Source organism: Ictidomys tridecemlineatus, chromosome 9 (assembly GCF_052094955.1).
Source record: "Ictidomys tridecemlineatus isolate mIctTri1 chromosome 9, mIctTri1.hap1, whole genome shotgun sequence".
NCBI classification, from domain to species: domain Eukaryota; kingdom Metazoa; phylum Chordata; class Mammalia; order Rodentia; family Sciuridae; genus Ictidomys; species Ictidomys tridecemlineatus.
Genome location: NC_135485.1, coordinates 111,104,272 through 111,129,147, shown reverse-complemented (window position 1 = coordinate 111,129,147; position 24,876 = coordinate 111,104,272). Strand labels below are relative to the sequence as shown.

The window sequence follows — 24,876 nt, the reverse complement described above, 5'->3', positions numbered from 1 at the left end:
TGTAAAATGTACTATGGGGTTATAATTTTTGAAGTTCATTATGGAAACCTTGATCTGGTTGGAAGAAATTTATAAAATAGGAAAACAACTATAAAATAAAATTTTTGTCAAAGAAAAGTATTCCAACTGAATACTGAAAAATGTAAAAAGTTAACATTTTCTACTTTAGGGCAAAAATATTAACTACAATCCCACTTTTCGTTTATTTTATGTATCTAAATGTAAGTTTTGTGGATCTAAATTTACTATTCCAAATTTTAGCCACTGTTTTTCCCCCATAACTACACAGATTAATGCTGATGCAGTAATATTTGGCTCAAAATTAATAATTCCAAATAGTGTCCACAAACACATACTCATAAACACATAAACACACATAGGGTTGCAGTATATGAGTAATAAATCCATGTTGAATGAATTAAAAGGACCACTACATTCATAAAGAAGTCAAATTTATATTAAAGCATAAAATATCATGTTTTCTATTTCCAAATAACACTATGTAGCTTATAAGAATTCATTATTCAAATTTAGATATTTGACAACAAAGGTAAACTTTTATATTCTATTTTTTATTTCTGATGATACCTTAAATATAGTCAATTTTAAAGTTCATGTGAAATATTGTTAAATACGAGCTTTAAATTTTTGGATTCTACTGAATAAATCTAAGAAAAATCAAACTCTTGGATCATAACATCCTTATTTTTATCTAATGGGTATTAGACGTAATCTCTACAGTAGTTTCTAACTATAACATTTTATGATGAACTTCTGTTTATGCCATGTCTTTATGCCACAGATGATAATCATATTAATGATTTCCAAAAGATGTTAATAGTGATACTTACATTTTCTTACACTGTATGTTAGGCTAAAATCTGAAATGAAGTTGTTTGTAAAATTTTTTTTTGAAAATATTTTAAGATACAAATTTTTCACAATATTATTCTTGCAGTTGATTTGATAGATAAGCTTTTATATATGTAGATCTTTCTCACTTTTACCTAGATAGCTTCTAAAATTTGTGATTCATATGTATTTGTCTGAAGAATTGTACATTTTTAAAAATATTTAGTTTGCATTTACCTTTAGATTCAACTATGCAGTTTCTATATTTGTGATCCTATGATACTGAGAAAATACAGAATATGTGCTTATGCATTAAAATACTTGTAATAGCAAATATTAGGACGTCTAAAATTTTCATCAATAGAACACTTACTAAATATACAATATTATACTTAACAGTCATTAAAAAGAATGAGAGGTGTCCATCCTGCTATTGCATTATAAGAATGATTCTTCATGTTGAGATTTATGATGATGAATAAATTGTCAATGTGTATATTATTCAATCCCCTAAAGTGTAATAAGTAGATATTTTCCCTTAAGTGTAATAAGTAGATATTTTCTTCCTCTTGGTGTTATGCTGAATCTTCATTCCCAATCCCATAACTACTAAAGTCTCCAAGAAAATGAGTGAGGATTTTTCTGACAATATGACAACAGATCAGAAACAAATCTCATAATTTTAAAGGTATTTAAGGTTTTTTTTGTAAAGAACAAGAATGTAACTGAATTTTGCTAATTTGGGATTTTTAGTCCTTTATTTTTTCTGAGATTGGTAATTGAACCAATGGACATCTTACCACTGAGCTACATCCCCAGCCCTTTTTATTTATTTTTTTTTTATTTTGAGATGTGGTCTTGCTGAGTTGCTTGGAACCTCACTAATTTCCTGAGGTTGACCTCAAACTTGGGATCCTTTTGCATCAGGCTCTGTAGTCACAGGCATGTACTGTCATGCCCAGTTAATTTGGGATTTAAAAAAAAATTAGATGGAACCATGATTTTTAGGAAGTAATGGGATGAGTGGAGAGAAATTGTTAAATGTCAGAAGATTGTCAATAGGTAACCAAGGAATTCTATAGGATAAATAATGTGATTTATTTGACAGATAACTGACCTGATGATAGGGGAGGGAAGACAGCCATATATTTCAAAAAGCTAAATTCTGTGGGACTTCCTTGTTGGTATACTCATTTTAAAATATATTCAAAGAATATATTTTAAACTGACTTATAAATTACACATATATACATGTATTAGAACAGCATAGGGTGCTCTATAAATATGTATGATTTTTATGTTTTTATGTATCACTTAAGTTACAATAGTAAAAAATATTTTTAAAATTCAATGAGTTAATCAGAACTTTTAGATTTGAGTGAGTTATACGATTATATTTTATTTTGTTAATTTATACAGTAAGTTATAGTTTATTTGTTGTAGTGATATTTTGGTTAGGTTTATTAAGGAAAACTTGAGAGTTGTAGGTAGTTGAAACAATATGGTATCTGAGATTTGCTTTACCAACAAGTGTGGGCAAAAGAATAGATGAAACTAAGTTAACAAATTGTTGAAAACTATCAGAATTGGGTAATGGTGCATGGAAGTAGGAGGAACTCATGGAGTTAGAGTTTCATGAAATAAAATATTCTATTTTGTGTGTTTTTGAAGATTTTCATAAACAATTTAAATAATTGAAAAAAAGTACCAATAATATAACAATTTCAGTTATATTTGGTTGCCAGTCATAATGAAGCCCAAAGAATGATTTACAAATCTGAAGTCTTAACTAAATGTATGTGCTTTGGGACAAAACTTAACCTCTTTAAATTTTAAATCTTCTTTACAAACTAATAATAATGCTATGTAGTTTGTTCATGTACTTTAAAGAATAAAAGTAGCATAAGAAATTCTGTTAATTTCCTGAGTCAATTTCAAGGTATGGGTTGCTTGTTTGAAAGCTTAATAGAATGTCTAATGTTAACCAATGAATCCTGTGAAATTAACTGGGTAAAATGAAATCCTTGGACAACTGAATAAGATGACTTTTCTGCAAATGAATGTTATTAAAAATATGGTAAAATATCAAACAATGCATATCCTAAATATGAATTTAGGTTTTTGTTTTGGAATACTTAATCTTTCAATATCTGTTACACAGTGAGCTAGAATATGATTGTATTTCTATATAGGCTTTTCCCACTATTACCTTCATAGTGGAAGATGCTGATGGTAAATACACATTTTGATAATATGCCAGTGAAGCATCATAATTGATCAAATGAGTTAAAAGGAAAGATGGAACAAATTAAAAAAAAAAAAACGTCTCTCTATTCTTACCTTGGCTCCCTTTACTGCCAGGGGTAGATTGTATATAACTATGAGCATTCAGTAGTTTGTGATCCAAATGGTTGAGAATTCATTGGTGGTAATTAAGGGATGGGGGTAAGCGAAATCTGGAGGTGTTGATCCAAGGACACAAACATTCATTTATTAAATTGACAAGTTCTGGGCATCTAACATACACTATGGGTGATGGTGGGTTTGTTAATTAATTTGATTGTTACAATCATTGCATACTATGTATGTATATAATTCTTTTGTATATTCTCAATGTATTCAATCTTTGTCATTTAAGTATTTTAAAATTTAAAAAAAATAAAAATAAGCTGATAGAGTGAACAAACTGTGCTATATCTATATGAGAATATAATGATATAACTTGCACAGGAAAAAAAAAAAAGAAGTTTTGACACATACGACAACATGGACAAACTGCAAAATAATTTCGCTACATGAACAGAGCCAGATGAAAAGAGTAAATTCTGTGAGATTCCTTTTGTAGAAAAATTTAAAAAATGAAAACAAAACTCCAGTGACAGAAAGCAAAGCAGTGGTTGCTAGGATTATGAAAGAGGGCATGAAGATGCTACAAACAGACAACATAATGAGGAAAAGTGAGAGGATTGACTTTGTTGATTATCTTGATTCTGTATACTTGTGTCAAAATTTATTAAATGGTGTGCCTTAAATATATATAGTGTATTTGCATAGCCATTAAATCTTGATAAGCATGTTTAGAAAAAAGGAAAAAAAATAAGTCAATGGGAAGGGAAATTGAATGCCTGTAATGAGCCAGGCTCTTTTCCTAGATGATTTCAAGTAAATCCCATAACTCTTAGGGAAAATGGTACTTCCAATATCCATTCCAAATAAACAAACTGAAAGTTAATATCAAAAGACTGGAGGCACTTTGTAGTCTGATATATCCAAATTAAAATTTCAGCTACACCATGGTGACCTTGGAAGGTGATCTTTCCAAGTGTCTTTTTCCTCATTTGTAAAATGGCAAGGATTACTTATATGTCTCAAATCATCCTAACTGAAATTGTGACACAGACACATTTACATGCAAAGTGACTTTCCCAGTTACTTAGAATACAGTAGGAACTCACCATGAGTTGGCTATGTCCCATGAAATTTTTGACAGTTTTAATACCTTGTTAAAGAGTGTCTTGCCATTAGTTAAATGGTCCTTAGTTTCTTAATACTTAATCATTATTATAGATTATTTAAAATATATTTTGAGTTAGATTTCACTGTGTAAATTCTGTCTATCATTTTAAATGGTGATTTACCAGTATTAAATAATCAAAAATTAATTAAGATACTTTGCTTATAATAGGTAGTACATTTCTTTTTTTGTTAAAATCCATGCAATTCTAAAAGTGCAAAACTATATTTTCAAACATTCAAATTACTATTGAATATTTGAATATTTGAAATAATAATATCCCTGAGAAAGAATACGTTTCTGTTTTAAATACCTTAAAAAGTTACTACCCCAAATCATTATTTTCAAAGGGAAACTGAAGTGTTTCTATGCATTACATTTGATCTTTACCATTTGCAGATGATTTACTTATTTGAAAATATATATCATTATTTAGTGTTCTTTGGGGAAAAGAATGTAATGGTCAGTTGGATGATAGAGTGAGGAAATCTTACATTGTGTTTTTGTTGTTTATTTTGGATATTGCATCTAAAAACACCTAGAGCATTATCTCTTGGTATATGTCCAAATGCAAATGTGGAAGTAATGGCCCAATGATATCAATTAGGAATTAATTAGGTAGTTGCTAAATTATTTTGAGTTTGATGAACAAGCATTACGGAAATTCTTCAGTGAGTTAGGAACTCCTTCTGCGCCTATTAATTAAGAAGGTAATTTTAGTTATTAATTTTTAATGGATAATAGCACAGCAGAGCAGAGATGAAACCCTAGTGGTTTTGCTAATATGAATGGTAATGTACAAAGAATTGCAACACTCACACAGGGAAAATTGTACCAATCAGCTGTAAGTTTCTACAAGCTCTGATATGTCTCAGTCAGAAAGAGTCTGTATAAGGTGTTTTCAATCTGATTGGGCAAAGCTCTGAAATGTATGCCACTTAATTTGGGAGATACAACATAGAGGTTAGAAATGTAGATACTGGAAGTAGACAAATCTGATTTACAAAACATATTGTGTAATATGGAACAAATAATCCAATCTCTTAGCTTCCTTTCTTCATCAGCAAGTGGGGTAATAGTCGGGTCTAGCTCATGTATTTTTTTTTAAATTTTTATTGTTGGTTGTTCAAAACATTACATAGTTCTTGACATATCATATTTTACACTTTGATTCAAGTGGGTTATGAACTCCTATGTTTACCTAGTATACAGATGTATTTTTTTGGAGAAATAATAAGTGAAAGCATATTAGAATATTCAGTCTCATGTGTAGCATATGATGTCTTGTACTGATTTTAAAAATATGCATGATAAAATATAATCAGCTAAGGATTAATAAGAACCTGATCCTGACAATTTTATTATTCTTTCCAGCCTCTGTTGAAAATCTAACCACGTTTTTAGATACTCATGCTATTATATTGTAAGAATAAAATGCAATCTCACATATATTTAAATTTGATCACTATTTATTAACAAACTTATAACATTATTGCATAAAAAAATAAAATAATAGCCTGATAAATAACCTTTATTGAGTCTAGGTAACAATTCAATAAGGTAAATCAGATTTCTTTCACATTTGAGAAAATTGATACTTTGAGTGACAAGAGATTTCAGGCAATAGATGAACCAGCTGGACTCAAAAGTGTTTTTTGACTGAGGTTTTGTGTTTAATCATTATGATTCTCTGGACTAATAAAATTAATTCATGTAGAACTTTAAAATCAGAAGTACACTTGAAGCTTTTGTTTCAAAGTGATTCTTTTTGCTAGTAACTTTTTCAGTTACAAAAATCACTTAATTATGTTTGTCTTTGATTCCAGACAAGAAGCTGAAATTAAGTTATATTGATTCATTGAAGCACCTACATTCCGCAGAGCACTGATGGAGGCATTTAGTTCTGTTTTTGTTTTAAATTATAATTTATAAGCACTTTGGGTTATCTCATTTAATCCTCATAAAAATTTGTTCAGGAAGTACTATTCTCATAGAAGATGCAGGAATATAGACTCAGAAAAGCATCAGAAAAGCATTGTTATTTGTCCATGATTATAGGGCATACATTTTTTTAAATTATCTTTTGTGACTGCTACCTACTTACTGATTCTGTTATAGAAATCTCTCTATGATGTTGAGTTACTAGAAGGAGCAGTTGTATTAGATTAGCCATTTTTTTAACTAAAGAGTGTGTTGTTTTCATAGTACTATAGTAAAGTTGCCATTGTGACACAAATTTTTGTCATTTTTGTGGGTTTCATCAGTTGATCTTGTTACTCTTTATTTTTGTTTTAAAGAGGTTAGAGTACCCGTTATCTGCTTGATTACCATTAGATGGCAATCTTGTTCTAATGATGATAACAGTAACCCTACCATGAATCTGTACTCAGCTTTATGGTTTACAAGGTATTTCAAATACCGTTATCTCGTCAAATTATCACAGTAATTCTCTGAAATAGGTGTTAATATATCCCAGGTATAGTGGAGGAAGCAAATATTCTTTGGCTAAAAAAACCATTTAGCCAATTTTAACTCAGATCCTAACATTACATGACAGGTGCTCTTCATTCTTTTCAGACCTTGGTGCATCTAATTTTATCTACAATTCTAATATATTGGGTTATATATTTTCCAAGGTCACTGAAAATCATAGTTATATATTAGAAGAAGAGAAGTTGTTCTAATGATGTAGTCTTGCTGACTCTGGTTAAAAAAATATGGACTGTTCGCTGAAAAGCAAGGGAAAAGGAGAAAGGCTTTGAAAAGTTGACAAAGTCATAAAGCAGAACAGTGTGGGGTCATTTAATACAGAAACAAAAGCATCTCTATCCATATCAGCAGGGAAGGAGGTTTTACTATGTGGCAGTGTATGACTCTATTGATTCTTAAAAGTTCTTATGATGGCTCTGAATCATCAAGAATAAATAACTTCTGCAAACAGATAAAATGGAAAACTATAAAATTTCCTTTGGAGATATATCTACCTAAATTTTGTTTATTTTTAATATATTAAATGGGAAAAATTCTCCTTCATAAATATTAGATTTCCACAAAGTATCATTTTGTAAGGAGGGTTCAGACAGCAAAAATTTATATAGACTTTAGATTAGTTTTTATATGCTCTACTTTCCCCATATTCATTCCCCAAGTTCTTGCAGACAACACAAGGCTAGCCATGTGAAAGAGGTTGCTAATTCCCATCCTCAAAAAGCAGTCAGATATGCTCTACTGATGGAAAGTATCAGGATCATTTTACTTAAACACAAGACTATACAATTGCCAGAATTATTTTTCAGGATAAATAATTTAAAGTTGTAACAGTTTTAGCTTATTTTCTATTGTTGCTTGACCAATTCACTAAATGAACAATTAATTCATTAATTTGACACTTTGTTTCCAATTCAAATTTCAAAATTATCACCTGCTTTAAGATGGTAATATTTACCTGGGTGCAGGATTTTCATTGCTCAGTTAACTGTGCTAACTGGCGTACTTTTTTGACCGAATGATGTCATAATGGGAAGAGAATTTGGGAAGTAAAAGGCTCTCTCTTGCTTTTGTTCTTTGTGAGTATTGTTTTAAATGCTTTGTTCAAGGTCATACAGTTAGTTTATAATAGGAGGTGATTCTTAAATAAGAAATTCACCAACTCCATTTAAAAAACAAAATGACAATTAGTGATTTTACTATTATTTTTTGTAGTGGTTGCCGGCAGAGTAAATCATTTGTATTTGCTGATATAAAAGTACCTACAGCTATTTCTCCTTTCAGCCTTTGCTATATTTTAAGAGGAATGCTTTAGCACAATGAAAGCTTTCATAGAGAACAGCTTTCAAAATATAATCAACTAGAGTTGAAAAAGGTTTATACATTTTAACATAATTTGATATTTATTAAATGAAAAAAAATTTAATGAAGTCATAGTATTTACTTGTAGCCTGCTGTTCTAGTAAACTCTTGTGCTGCACAAAAGGGCAGTCAATGGCCCAAGTTCATCAGAGGACACAGTCAAAAGATTTCTTTCATTCAGCATGGTTTTTCTGGGGCAATTAGAAAGAAAATATGTGTCTCGATATAAAATTTTGTGGCCTCTTACAATTATGTGGTGACATCCACATACAACTGCTTGAATAATGCCAGCAGCATCAGCTGTCACTATCAAAATGAGCAAGTAATTAAGAAAGCAAATGCTGGTATTTCTTCTGAAGAAACAGAATATTTATGCACTTAAAATTGTTCACCAATAAGAAAAATAACCACTTACATGAAACATAATTTCCATAATGCCTGAGGCATAAAAGGAAGGAATAATAATGAACATTCATACTATTACAACAAATTAAGTTGTAATTGTACACACTAAATACAATTGCAGACTTTCTATTCCTTTAATAGCATAATTTTATCAGGTGCTATAGAAGCATCTTGACCCTTTTACTTATTTTTTGATCCTACATCTTATTAAAAAATTCAAAAGTTTGCACTGCAATCTATTGGTTATCTCTTATCAAATCACCTTTTCTATACCCATGCATTTTGGTGAGCTATGATAATTGAAATAAGATAAAGATTGGTCTGGAGAGTGGAATGTAAGTAAATCTGATTGATGCCATGATATTAGTCTCAAATACTAAGTTCCAACCTTTTGATGAGACAGTGTTCAGTTTATTGTTTAGTGAGATGAAAGGAAGATGCTAGCACTGCTGAACGTTTTGGAAGTGAAAGAACAAGTTAGAATGTATTGTAGAATTTGAAAATGACTTAAGGCAAGTCCTTTAATTTGGGGGCTTGACTGAGATTAGGCAAGGATCTTGTTTTAACAGTTTATGGTTGTGGGACTGGTGGGAGCAGCAAGGTGATGATTTTAACATGAAGGGTTTAATGTTCCTAGGGCATGCATTGTTGATACTTTCTATTGAGGAACTGAAAGGTTCTTGGGGAAAGTCCTGTAATGAAAATTAATAATTTGGAATAGTTAATTTATGCCAAAGACAGTGAAATAGAAATGTAATGTTCATGTGAGAGTCAACTATTTGGCTGCAGTGATTTTAGCCCTGGGTCTTCCCACTGAGGGAAGCAGAATAAAACTTTTTAAATGGCAGCATGGACATGGCAGATGCCCACTCCCATTTGAGTGGTCAAAATGACCTATGAAGTTTCTGGGATAGTTATCTTAAACATCCTTAAAAGTCAGTCTTCTCTCTGTCAAATGACCCTATATGGGGTAGCAGCTGAGTCACGTCATTTATGACACTTGTGATCCATTATATACCAATCACAAAACACTAATAAATAGAAGGATTATGTATGATCAGGACTTGTGTCTACTTCTCAGCCAGTACCAGGAAAGCTAGATTAAACCAGACAATCGACCCCAGTGTTACATGGAAGAGCCCACAAAACCAGATATGGGCTTCTTAACTAAACTAAACCTCTTCCTGATAGTTTGTGTTGGGCAGGATTGCTCCTGTGAGATCACAGAAACATCTTCAACCTAGGACTGAATGGATTGTCTGGAAGAGGTTTAGATGAAAAGAATAAGTCACTCCTAGGCTAATGTGTTCTAACATTTTTTCCCCAAGTTATAGAATATTCTCAGCACCTCAAAATGACAGTTATATAGGAACATTTTCTCAGTGATAAGTTGAATCATCTTATCATCATGGTAAATTTATCTACCTTTTAAGGTGATGATTTGGGAAGTATCCTTTGTTTCACTCTCTGTGAGATTTTTATCTACATATTAAACATCACTGATGTGCACTGGAAGATGTGGACCATTTTGTATCTTGGCACCAAGAGTAATTTGTGCCTACTCCTCATGTATAACACTCAAAGATCAGAAAATTTTTGAAACATGTATTGTTTGTGGTAAAATATTTTAGTGAAAATGGAAATAGAAGTCATAACCAATTTTACCAGGTAGTTGTTTTTGATAATATATTTCAATGAACTGAAGATTCGTATTTTACTATCCTTGATTTGATCTCTTTTTTTTAAGATGCCAGCAATTTTATTTATTACTGAAGGCTAACAGCTTATAATCAAGGAAGGAACTACTAGCTAAAGATATGAAAAAGCCTAATCAAATGAGGTAGTAGAAGGAACTTTATTTTTTTTTATTGGTTGTTCAAAACATTACAAAGCTCTTGACATATCATATTTCACACATAAGCTTCAAGTGAGTTATGAACTCCCATTTTTACCCCAAACACAGATTGCAGAAGGGACTTTAGAGATGAAGCCACACATTCAAAGAAATTAAATTTTAGAGATAACAATTGACTTTCTAGAAATTATACAAAGAAATTAAATTTTAGAGTTAACAATTGACTCGCTGAAAATTTTACAAGTTAATTTGTCTTAAGTGCAACAACTCCTTGAATTTATATAATACTTTGGCTTACAAAGTAAATAATTCACATATTACTCTTACTAGCCATGGACTCTGGCCAGTATCTTTTGTTTGTGGAATCTTCTGAGGCCTAAGTAGGCCCTTTTAGGTAACATACATGACCTCTGTAGTCTTATAAGTTTGCAAAACCTGTTAACTATTATAAAAGCTAATAATCAATAATATTAATCAGAAAGGAGCAAACCCAGTGCCTCACACGTGCTAGGCAAGTACTCCACCACTTATTTCACTTACCATAATATTATTTATAGAGTACAGCTTTCAACCTAATAGCTTATATCTTTGACAACTACTTTGACTGAAATGCCTATAGATTTGAAAATGATTGCTTTTATTTGATTCTTTTGCAACCACAAAAAAATTTGTAGAACAATATATTTATTGAATAAAAATTTAAAACTTATACCACCAGATAAAGGAAGTCAGTCAACCCATGATGATCTAACAAAGGTGATTTAGCATTGATTGGCAGAATTATTTTAAATAACTACACAATATGTGTATCTTGAAAGTAAAACTATCTTAGACCAAATATATACATTTGTAATGCAACACATATTATACATAATGCATATGTAATATCATATATACCACATAAGAAAATAGGATTCTTAGAGAATAGTAGGAGTGAAATATTAACACATATATTTTTGCCTCAGACCCTTCCATTTGGAAAACCCAGAAAAGCCCCCATTTCTGATTAGAAACCCTTGATAGGATCATTTTTGCTTTTTGTCTCGTTTTTATAAGCAAAATATGTTTAATCTTTAGTAAATAAGTATCCAGTATGATACCCATATTTGTCCATATGTATGCATTGCTTATATAGCACATTTTTGATGCCTATTCCTGCATTTATATGTGCATGATTTTGTCCTAGTCTTACATACTATAGTCTTTATTATCATGATATATAAAAGATAGTCTACTGGAAGCCAGGCATGTTGGTGCATGGCTGTAATCCCAGTGGCTCAGGAGGCTGAGGGAGGAGGATCATGAGTTCACAGCCAGCCTCAGCAACTTTGAGGCACTAAGTACTCACTGAGACTCTGTCTCTAAATAAAATACAAAATAGGGCTGGGGACATGGCTCAGTGGTCAAGTGTCCCTGAGTTCTATCCCTGATAGCCCCCACCCCCCAAAAGAAAACCCACAAATAAACAAAAACAAAAACAAAAATTCTCCTGGTTAGATAAGTTTCTTGTACTAAGAATTACATTATTTTCTGATATTGCCCATTTATGTATTTATTTTGGGTGCCAAGATTGAACCCAGGGGCACTTAACCACTGAGCCATATTCTAATACCTTTTACATCTTTATTTTGAGACAGGGTCTCTCTAAGTTGCTTAGGGTCTCTACAAATTGCTGAGGATGGCCTTGCACTTGTGATCTTCCTACCTCAGCCTTCCTAGCCTCTGTAATTATAGGTGTTTGCCACTGCACCTGTCTGATACATATGCTACATTTTTAATCCTCTGTGGAACTAGGAAAGGCAATTTTTCGACTATCACTTAGAAATATTTTCTCTAAAGTTAACTCACAGTTCAGTCTTTCTCCTTAGGTAGATATATGTATTTAATAAACTGCTAGCAACTTCATCTGATATCAGTTATACGCATTAGATTTAATTCCTCTGAAATTAACCTATTCTACCTGTCTGTAGCTTTGTTTTTGCTCTTCGTGTTTCCCTTTTTTTTTTGGTGAGTATTGTCAACATGGGTGCAGACCACAAAACTTGAAATCAGGTGTCAACCAGTTTGAGCTGATTCTACTTTTAAGCTATTAATGGCTCTGTATCATCATTTTTCTCTAATTCAGTGGATTTCACACTTCTTTTAGCAGTTGAACATTTTATACAACAAGTTGTTGTCTTAGGGCCCTTTCTATGGCTCTAGGGTTCATTAATGCCCTTTTTGTTTTTTATCCCCATTGTCATCTTTGATGCAAAATTCAGACCTTTCTTAGTTTTTAATCTCCTACCCCACCCAACAAAATGTCTCTGTTGACTAAAACCTTGCATGGTTAACAGTGACTTAATTTCAAATTTTGCAATTATGGGAAGAATCAATTTAGAGCAGGAAGAACACAGCAGTTGAAAATTCACAGAGGTGTGAGAGAGGATGTAAAATATTCAACAGTTTCATTTTATACTTCATTTTATACGTTCTCCTGGATTCCCAAGTTTTCTCTTCTATAGCCATATTCTTCTCCAAATTCTAGCCATTTTGTCCTTTTTTTTTTCATAATTCAAATACAGCAAATCCCTAGGCTACTTTGAGTTCCAAGGCCATGGTCTCCATCTTCAAAACGATTTAGTAGAGCATTTTCTTAACAAAACCAAGACTTTCTAAATTTGGCTCTCATAACAGCTGCCAGAGGAATACTCTAGTCTCTCTCTCCTTACATTATACTTGCCTCTTGTTTTATCTCTAGTTAAATCTCCTCTAATCCATTCTCCATTTTCTCTCACAAGGTGTGCTAACACAAAAACCTGAATTTGGTCACTGACCTATTTAAAAGTCAATATCCCCCATTATCTTCATTATAAAGTCCAATTTCATTAGCAGCCTGTACGAAGATCTGAAGGTTCAGTGCTTATCACTTCTACATATTCAACTTGACTTCTAGCAAATATTTAATGAAAGTTTACTGTGAGCCTGAGGATTGTAGTAGCAAACATGAGCAGGATAGCATACATTCTAATGCAGATTTCTGGTTTTAAACATTTGTTAATGTTTAAATTTGGTGATGAAGAAAGACCTTCCTGGGAAGTAGTGTTTAAGCTTTTACATGAAGGATAGATGGGTTTTGGATAAGGTGATGTAGACAGAGAGATGGTTTAGCAATTTGGAAACCACAGAGGAAAGTTAAGTGTCACACACTGGTGAACTTAAAGCAAGGCCAACACTCTTTCACAGTACAAAGAATGGGTGGTGTTGGAGGAATGACCTTAACGCACCGCTTTCTCTCTCACCTATGAGACACTGGGAGTTCTGTTTTCTTAGTCTGGAATGCCCCCTCCTTTTAAATTAAGTATCAGTGTTCAACTGCTAAAAGAAGTGTGAAAACCACTGACCTATTTGAAGAATTAATATTTGGCGATTAATGGAATACTAATTGATGATAATGAAGACTAAATAAAGATATTGTATTTGGGAGAAGAAATATTTCTGTAGACTTCAGTGTGTGGGACAGGCTGTAGGGGAGGTCCTACTTCAACTACTGAAACAAAGCACAATAAAGCCTTGTGGGGAGTTCTATGAACAAGATCAATAGAAGGGAAATATTGAAGAATGAAATATTTAAGTATAACTGAAAAATAAGTTAGAAAAAACTTTCAAAAGGCAAAGGATTTATGGGGATTATACACACAAAAAATTTAAGCTTATAATCCAATATCTTTTTCTTTTTATTTCATGTGCTTTTAAATATAATTGAGGGGTTAGGGATGTGGCTCAAGTGGTAGTGTGCTCACCTGGCATGCGTGCGGCCCGGGTTCGACCCTCAACACCACATACAGACAAAGATGCTGTGTCCACCAAATACTGAAAAATAAATATTAAAGTTCTCTCTCCCTCTTTCTCACTCTCTCTCACTCTTTCTTTAAAAAAAAATATAATTGAGCATCCCTAATCAGAAAATCTGAAATTTGAAATGCTCTGAAATATGAATGGATCTTTGAATTAGAGATGCTCAGCCAGTAAAGTCTACATTAATATTTCAACATCAAAAAACTCTGAAATCTGAAATAAGTCTGGTCTCAACCATTTTGTTTTTTGAGGTGCTGGGGATTGAACCCAGGGCCTTGTACTTGCAAGGCAAGTGCTTTACAATTGATCTATATCCCCAGCATTTTGAATAAAGGATACATATATTAAGAAACAGATTATGGGACATCTTTCCATCTTCTAAAGTCTTTTTAATTTCTTTCTTTAGTGTTCTATAGTTTTCATTGTAGAGGTCTTTTACCCCTTTTGTTAGATTGATTCCCATGTATTTTACTTGAGTTTTTTTTTCTTTTTCTTTCTTTCTTTTTTTTTTTTTTTTTGAGACTATTGTGAATGGGGTAGTTTTCCCAATTTCTCTTTCAGTAGATTTTATTTTTGTGCCAATACCATGCTGTTTTTGTTAATATTGCTCTGTAGTATAGTTTAAGGTCTGGTATTGTGATGCCTCTTTTTCACTCTTCTTGCTAAGGATTGCTTAGGATATTCTGGGTCTCTTATTTTCTCCAAATGAATTTCATGATTGTTTTTTCTAGTTCTATGAAGAATGTCATCAGGATTTTAATAGGAATTTATGTTAAATCTGTATAACAATTTTGGTAGTTTGGCCATTTTGACAATATTAATTCTGACTATCCAGGAGCATGGGATGTCTTTCCATCTTCTGAGGTCTTCTTCAATTCTCACATTAGGTAATAGTAATGAATCAGAATTGATTCGTTAATCATAACAAATGTACCATATTATTATCAGATGGTAATAATAGGGAAAGTTGTGTGTGTGTGTTGTGTGTGTGTGTTTCATGTGATGTAGGAACTCTAAGAATTATCTTCTGAATTTTGCTGAGAATTTTTAATTGTTCTAAAAGTAAAGTATAATAAAAACTATTAGTGCTTTTAAAATATTGCTTTAGTGTTCAATTTTAAATAGATGAGTGTCTTAAATAAAATATTGATGAAAAATTTGTTAGTACATTGCCATTGTGTAAGTCTTTTTTCTTTATATTTATTTTTAATTGTAGTTGGACACAATACCTTTATTTTATTGTTATGTGTGTCTGAGGATTAAACCCAGTGCCTCACACACGCTAGGTGAGCACTCTACTCTTGAGCCACAACCCCAGCCCCTACCATTGTATAAGTCTTTACATCATTGAATGATTACAGGATCATTAGCTTATATGCAAAGTGGTTTTGGTGGCATAGATCTGTTAAAAATTCATTATATGATGGGCATTTGCATGGGTAAGCTATATGCACATATAAAATGTAAAAAAAAAATCTTCAGATAAATCTTTATAATCATGTATCACATGAGATTTAAAGGACTAAGGGTATATGTTTTAAGATTTCAGGAAAATATGATGCCATTTTAATTTATTTCAACAGTTGTAGAACAGTATTTGGGAAGAGGCTTGAAATAACAATTGTCATTTAGAAAATGTTGTCAGAAAACTATGTGTAGATTATATCAAATTGCTCTTGGTGTAGTGTCAGGGATGGGAATTAGTTCAGATTAGTTTGTTTTAAGTGACACAAGTAGATAAAGACCATGGCTCAGAAAATGTAGAGTAGAAAATTGATAATAAAGAAAAACAATATATCATGTTGATAAAAATTATGTGGCTTGTCAAAATTTAAGCAGCAATATTAGTCTTATATTTGGAAAATATATGGTTTGATGTATTTGTGTATCCATTTTAGGTTTTTAATTCTTTAGTTGGAAAAAAAGGTAGAGTCACAGTAAAGAAACACTTTGTTGTTTTAGAATTATCATTCTATATGACACATCATTCCAATAGATAATATGCATTGATAAAGGTCTGTACAAAATCTCATGAATAGTTCTTAAAATAAAACAAACCTGGTGTTTGCCTTTAAGGGGCCTAAGATGCAATTAGTAAGACAGAAGAATGAGTTAGTCATTAAAACAAAAAACAAACATCATTCTGTGAAAGCATATAAAATGAATGATTGATTCTAAAGACCAAGGATAGATAGGAATCAGGGGAAATTTTCACTCTTCGTGAAAAAAAAAAATTGAAAGTTAATTGGAATATCCATGGAAAAAGAGGTATTTACAAAAAATGCAATCCAGGTCCTCAACCAATAATAGGAAAATTTAAATACTAGCAGTATTTATCATTCAATTCTACCTTATACGTGGTGTACTTTCAAAGAAGCCTGAAGTTGGCATTTTCTTCTTGGTATAAATTAATGGGATTGTGGTTACAATTTGGACTTCTTTTAGCTAATAAATGATTTTTGATGAGTTGTGAGAGTATTAACATATCAAGTTATATCTAACATTTGAATTTATTTTAGATGTATTCTCAGTAAGGGAGAAATTGATCTCAACAGTACAAAATGTGAAAAAATGTAAAAAAAGAAGGCAAAAATCACTCATGACAATGTCAAAATTCATTTTCAAGGAGATCTCTGCCTTTTTAAGTGCAGAGTTTGTATGCATTTAAATCTCCAATACAAGCTGAGTGAAATTCATCAGAAGGGAAATCAATCCACATTATCTTAGTACTTTGAAAAGCATATGTAAATTAAAATACATCACATAGCCAGTTCCAATTTTATTGACAGTACTTACTGCCTCTCAGGAATTTGGATGTTTAAATATTTTAGCAGCTATACTGGTTAATGTTTCAGTAATGTCACTGTTTCAGAAGTATAGCAAAACTTGCCAGCTATGAAAACCAAAGCCATACCACAATTTTTTTTCAGTAAAGTATTTCCTATGTTTATAAAATTTCATCCTTCTGGCTAGGCGTGGTGGTGCACACCCTATAATCCTAGTGGTTCAGGAGGCTGAGGCAGGAGGATCCCTAGTTCAAAGTCAGACTCAGCAAAAGTGAGGCACTAAACAGCTCAGTGAGACCTTGTCTCTAAATAAAATATAAAATAAGGCTGGGGATGTGGCTCAGTGGTTGAGTACCCCTGAGTTCATTCAGTTCCTGGTACCAAAAAAAAAAAAAAAAATTGCATCCTACTTTTTTTCTGTAAGGAATTTAATTAACCTGTGTGGTGTGTGTGTGTGTGTGTGTGTGTGTGTGTGTCTGTGTTTAATGACCAATGCAAAAAAAGGTGATGTTTGTATCTGGAACATTTCTTCTTGAGAACTTCATTGAAAAGATGTTCACCTGAGCTGGTAACGAATCTGAGGATTATTTTTCAAAACTTCTATGATAATGACTACAGGTTTAAACAATACCCGAAAACACATTTAAATAATAACTGAAATCCAAGTGGATCTCATATAATAATAATCTCATTGAAATGAAAGGCAAAATTTTATGCTTTATTATATGCATAGATCTAAATGTATGCTAGGTAAAATGGTGTCAAATAAAGATAATCTGTGTTTTGTAGAAGAAAAGGGAGAAGAAAAATTTGAAACCACATTAGAAGTAAAAATACTGAAACAGTTCTTCTGAAGTTTGTTTTAATTTAAAGGAATTATGTTTATGGAATTTTAACTGAATCTCTATACTGCTGTCTTAAGGAAAGATTTCTTTAATTTTCAATTTTTAATAATTTAAAATACCTAGGGGGAGTGATGGGTGAAAGATTGATATAAAATTGAGATCAAGAACCCTTGAACAGGATGTTTTCAGGCAAAACTCCAAAGTTTTAAAAGATTAAGCTCTGACTTGTTTTTAATTTTGTAGCAGGCTCAGCTTATTTAGGTGAATAAAAGATTTATGTTTCTTTTTTGATTCTCACTTGTGCCAAAGGAAGATTGCTTTCTAGTTTATACATATGTACCACGTTAAGTTCACCCCAAAACCTAATTTTACTCTCCAGTGAAATAAATGTACAAATAAAGAAAGAAATGGACTGGAATCTTAAGACTTTGAGTAATTTTCAAAGGAATGGATACCACTGGATGAAGAGCATAAGAGAGTCATCAGATAAGCATTCTGCCTTTAAAGAGCAGGTCTCTAAGCTGAACTGGTAAAGTAAATGTTATATAGCTGATTTTCATGAGTTATTTGAAAGAGTTTCTTAAACTAATAAGCAAGCAAAAAAAAAAAAAAAACAGAAACAAAGAAAAACTTCAGAAAACCAAAGCCCTTCTTCTTAATCTTTCCAGTGAACTTGACTGTACCTTCACATACACAAATCTGATGGTAGTCCCTTAATCTAAGAGTGAAGGCAAAGTGTACTGTCACTGCAGCATAGAGACCATCCAGTCTACTTCTGACAGCCCAGTTTGGGAAGAAAAGTAAGCTTTTTACTTGAGATCCCAGCTGTTATTGAAGTTAGTTATATTGTATTAACTCCATGAAGGGCTAGTGTGGTTAGGAAGAATGAGTACCTAAAGTTAAGAGACAAGGGTCATCTTTTCAATGTAGGTACCTGGGAAAATTGCAGAAGTACCTACCTACCTACCATCCTGTGGGGCAAGTCTCCTATTACTGATACCTCAAGAAATAAGCAGTTTCTTATTTGCTCTTTCTTAATATTTTTAAATGTTAAGAGTTTTGAGAAAATTGCATGGAGGTGTAAATTTAGAAATTCTTCTTTCTGTATCATGGAGAATGACTTTAAGAAATTAAGTGCTAGTGGTTTTATTGATTTTGTGAGTGTAGCCCTCATACTCAGTATTCATAGACTTTTCAAAGTTATTTTCATATAATATTGTTGGGTTCCTGGATACCCCATCTCAGCAGTTATTATCTTCTTATTCAAATAAAAAGCATGTGCCCTTCAATAGAGAGCTCTTGGAAGAGCAAATAATTGTCTATGGCTAACAGACAACCATTCTTGTCTTCTGTAAAATCTGCGTTTTCCTATTGAAAGAAATTAGTGAATTATATAGTAAGTTAGATAGCCTGGTTTCCAGAACCAGATTCTTTATCATAATGATGTAATCTATCAAAAATATAATACAGTAATTTATTTTAAAAATTGCTTTATGTTGGACCTTTGATATATTTCTCTATTTTCTTTTTATAATGTCTTAGTTTGTACTCTTTTGCATAAAAATTGCACTCTTATTTCTTATGAAAGTGAACATAATGGACTTTTGGAAAAGAAGGTGTCCATAATCTTGATCTTAGAGATATATATTGGCAAATTGTATGACAAGAGAATTATATATAATTACAGGCTGACAACTACATATGAGAGCAACTATTTTACCTTATGTTCTTTATGATCCCCTCATTTTCAAACTTTGTGGTATTTCAATAAACATTTTAATATTTTCAATAAAACAATTATAATATTGAATTTTTAACTTTTTCACTACAATCATAGTTAAGATTTCAGTTTGTATTATTTGTTTTGTTTCCTGTTTTGAATTTTAATTTATTTTTTATATATGTCTGATTGTTCTTATCATGATCTTAGTTTATATCTACTAATGCAAGTTCATAAACTTTATTTCTTTTAAATTAAGCCCCAATAAGTTTTTACATTTGATTTTAAATGAAAATAGTATTGCAAATGTTTAAACAAAGATAACAATAGAACAATTATTTCCCACTAGGTTTTAGTAGTCAAATGATTCTACCTTTCATTATCTTTAACTGGTAAGTAGATTTTTTTAACCCTTTCTTATCCCTAGTTATTCTTAGACACTGGGAAATTAGTCAGTCTGATAGAAAATCTTTAGAACATTCTGTGACTGCACTGGGAGCCAACAGGAACTACTAAAACCTAACAGAATTAAAAAACTTAAAAAAATTAATATAAGATTGGTCCAAACAGAAAGAAAAATATCATGTGAAAGGCAGAGAAAAGATTTTGGGTGAAAGAGCAGAAACATGAAAGAGCAGAAGGTATTTGTGATGCAAATTTGGGATGACATTTTACTTAATACAACCAATTTTACTAACATACATAGGAACACAATTCTCTTTGTAAATATTGTTATAAGTTTTTGTTCTGATAAGTCAAGCCATGTCAGGATCATGAGCTTTTTCTTCTTCCTTCTCTTCTTCCCTTTCATTTTGTCCTTGCAATATAAACAAAAGCAATTTTAACTGTGAACCTAATATAAACATAGCATTAAGAAAAATGCTTCTAAATTTTTCTGAATAAAATTTTCAATATCCATGATATCAATTACTAGAAAATTGGATTTTCACTTACATATATGATAGGCTGAACACAAGTCAAGACTGAACTTTAATTAAGGATCATAACAAAAACTTATAACAATCTTTACAAAGAGGATTGTGTTTCTTCCTATGTATATTAGCATAAATGGTTGTATTAAATGCAGTGTCATCTCTTGATTAAGAGCATTAATAGATCATAAATAGATGAAGATAATTTTTTCCTAGAACTTATTTAGGTTGCTTTTAAAGAAAATTAAACATAAATTTCTAAATAAAATGTTGATGCTTATCAATTTATTGACATGAATCTTCTACAGGAAATTAAATATGGCTTAAGCTAGAAAATACAGTTATACTCAGCAATGATGTGAATATTTTGAATGCAAGGCACATTTTTAATACCACTTGAATTTCATACACAAAGCAGAGTCTTAAGAGCTTATTGCTAGAAGGGAATTAGAAATCTAAATTTTGATCTTCAGTGTATTAGGTGAAGAAATTGATACCTAGCCATACACGCTAGTTAAAATCAGATTAATTTATAAGAATCACATTCCTTGATTCTTAATCTATTTCAACTTTTCTTCTCTCATCATTATTCCATAAACAATACTATGTAACATGGACTCTGTAGCATTTTCATTGTATTATGTAAATAATCTAGTAATGACATAAAGTATACAAAAGAATGTGTATGGATTACATGAAAAATATTATGCTATTTTATATGAGAGACATGAGCATCAAGAGATTTTAGTATCTGAGGGTAGTCCTGAAACCAATGCCCCATGGATAATAAGGGGAAGCTATACATTGGTAATAAAAAGAGTAGAATATATCATTTTGTATTTGCCTGATAATCAAGGAGAACATAACTTTATAGGATAAAAACTTCAAAATTAGAAATGAGTTCTCATTTTTGTAATAAAACATACCATATATGAAAATGTGTATATGTTTATGTGGACATATAATCTATATGGTGAGTAATATATATACGCATCTATCATATCTTGACTGATAATTGTCATTTGTAAACATGAATAAAGAGTATGATGAGATTGGAAGAATAAAAATCTAAATTTTACATTTCTTTATCAGCTGGATTTCTTTTGAAAAATGGTAAGTATCCCTAAGTCCAGTTTTCTTTCTTTTCCATATTTTAAACTTGCTAGTTTCGGAAATGTTCAAGGCAATGCATATTATGTGGTCAGCATAGTCATTTTCATGTACTTTGATTGGTACTGAGAGACACATCAGCACAATGTGATTATTGTTTAATATTTTAATACTGCAGTTTCAATGTACTAACAAGACTAATATCTGAAAAAAAATGTAGTGGGTTATTTGGGTACATTATGATTAGCTGTGGGATTGTAAAAGTAATATACAGGACATGATCATGGGGAATTGAATAGCTCAAGATGATTTAAAGTTCATTAGTCTTTCTTCTTGGCAAGTTATAATACAATTTTTTATCATCAATTGATAAAACATATGCTCTGTTTACAGTGCTGGATCAGGTACTTAAAAGCTGCATAATCATTTTTTTACATTTTTATACTTCTATTAAATATAATGATAATATTTTTCTGAATAGTTATTGTGAGATTAAATGAAATAGAACATTTAAAAATTGTATCAGTGCTTAACATAGAAAGTCAATAAATGTTAGTAGACTTTCTAAACATCATTGATGTTATTTTTAAGGCAGTAACAACATTTTATCTCTCTTTTAAAAAACCACACTTGATCTTTGCACAATTTTAGAAGCATAAAACTTATGGGCAACAGGATAGAGAGCAATGCTATTGAGCAAGATATATAAACCAAAAGATTTGTTGGTAGTAACATGGTAAAATAATCCAGAGTCATTTATTTTAAGGGTAATCATTTTTCAGTTAATAGCGTTTCAAAGGCGAATTCACCCATTATTTCATAACTTCATTTTTGCTCTTAGGCTGCCACACATTGGTCAATTTCCATAAACTATAAAAGAATACAATCTTATAAATGACATTATTAAGATATTTCACAAAAACAAACAAAAAACCCTAGGTAGGACAATAATAAAATATAATGATAAAAACAGATGTATCTAGGAAAAGGACAGAGAATGCTAATTCATGCACTTGGAAAACATATCTATGAAATTATTTTATTTCTCAGTATAAGCATAATTTTAAAAAGAGAAGATATTTAATAAATAGGTCCACAAAGTTTTATTGAAGGGAAAGAAGATATTATATGGTAGATCAGCAATCTTGATATGAGTCAAGATTGGTGGTGTCATTAGAGAACATAAAAATTCATACTAGGTCTTTCTATTTATCAATCAACTTATTTTCAAATAGCACTTATATCTTTCTTGGAAAGAATTACTTGGATCACAACACTTTGAATCACAGTTCTAGACTTCTGTCTACTTAGGTGATGTTGATGCTCAAGGTTTCAGTATTCACCCAATGTAATAGTAGAACACATGACATTGGTTTGGTTTATCAAAGTATAAAGTGATCTAATATTTTAATTGGCCTACTTTCTATTATAAAAATATAATATTTTACTTTTAATAAAGATCAAATAAAGTCATTGAAAATAATGCACATAAATATTCATTTAACCTTCTATAATAGGTACTCTTTTAGCCTCTGCCTTCTTGAAGTTTAAATTCTAGGAAAGAAAAGGAAGATTGTTGGCACATTATAATATATGCATACATTTACATGTAATCCATACTGACATAATGCAGACAAACAAATGTAATCTTTGGGAAATTTAAACTTTAGTGATTTTTTTAAAAGGATATCTATGCTGGTAAAATGATGAAATATTATTGAATATAAAATCTGTGAATTAGTATTTGGGGAAACTCAATTGACTAGCCCTAGGGGATGGTGAAGATTATCATAAAGATATTATTAATGCAGAGAGAATGCTCATATTGTTTCCTAGAATCTATGGAATTTCCTGCTTTATTTTGCCATTTGAGATTCAGGCAAACTGGGAAGAAATTATATTGGCACAAGAAGGCCAAATAATAGTTACTTAAAAGCCAGGATCAATCTATGATACAATTTATTATCATGGCCAGAGAAAACATTCCTCAGGCTTTAATAATATCTTACTGCCATTCTTTGACATTTTTCAACATGTCAAAGGAGAAAATAAGTAAATGTGCAGCTAGAGTGTACCCATTTGAAGCACTCACCCCGGGCAACCCCCACAACAATTTTACAAGGCTGGCATTTCTCTTATTGATATTTAGGTTTTGGCCAACTTATCAAACATGCTACATCTTTCAAATTCCTTTAGAATTTTCACCATCCATTATTTAATAAGACCAGAAATCTTGGCTTCTGATTGCTGCTCTTTCTATTCCATTCATAATACAAATAAGGAAATGACAAAATGCCCTTGCTGTGGTGTTGTATTTTATGATGGTAGATTGGATGGACCAGTATTATTAATGACAGTTTTTGATACTATCATGCGCCATGTTTTATTTTATGTTTTCACAAATATAGCATTTGATAATCTAAGACAAATCAAATTTTAATATGAAAAACATATTTATAATATAAAAAATAATTTTTAAATGCCTTTATCAAAAACGTGAAAAATTATGGACAAGTATAATTTCTTGACCAATTTTTGACCAATTATACAAAGAAGCCCTGTAAGCCTCACTTCTCAGACTTAACAAACACATTGACAATGAAGGCATGGTAATTAGAGTATAAGAATCTAATACTATAATTCTAAACTTATAGTTGTGGATATTTATAATTGAGAAGCTGATGAATAATAAATGATGAATGGAGATAAAAATTATTCGTTGAGGAAATACAAACTCAGCTATGGACTAGTTATTCATGAAACTTTAGCTAGAAACAATAGTGGGCAAGATTTGGGCTTCCTGGCCATAAAGAGCAAGTCTGGAGAAGGGACTGTTAGTCTTCAGCTTCAGGATATTGCTTAAAACTCAGTGCATACAGAACTCACAAAACTGGATTGCTAAAGACATACATTTTAGCATTGTATTCATACCAAGACTCTAAAACTTCAGTCTATACAAATTATTTCTTATGACAAAGGATTTGAATATTAACCTGTCATATTAAAGAGCTTTTCAAAAATTGGTAATTTTTCTGGGCAGAGCTCAACAGCTTTTCATAAGTAATGATCCAGTGAATGTCTACAGGAAAGTTTATGGGTGCTATAATTATCTCAAGATCTTTGAGGACTGGGAATCTTCAGTTAAACCTGGTGGTACAAATTAAGTTATAC

General features: G+C 31.3%; 1 protein-coding gene across 3 annotated transcripts in view; it reads left to right on the top strand.

Moving 5' to 3' along the window:
• Nucleotides 1-24,876, top strand: part of Ccser1 (coiled-coil serine rich protein 1) — a 1,159,332-nt gene that overhangs the window by 213,518 nt on the left and 920,938 nt on the right. The gene's annotated exons all lie outside the window — the stretch shown is intronic.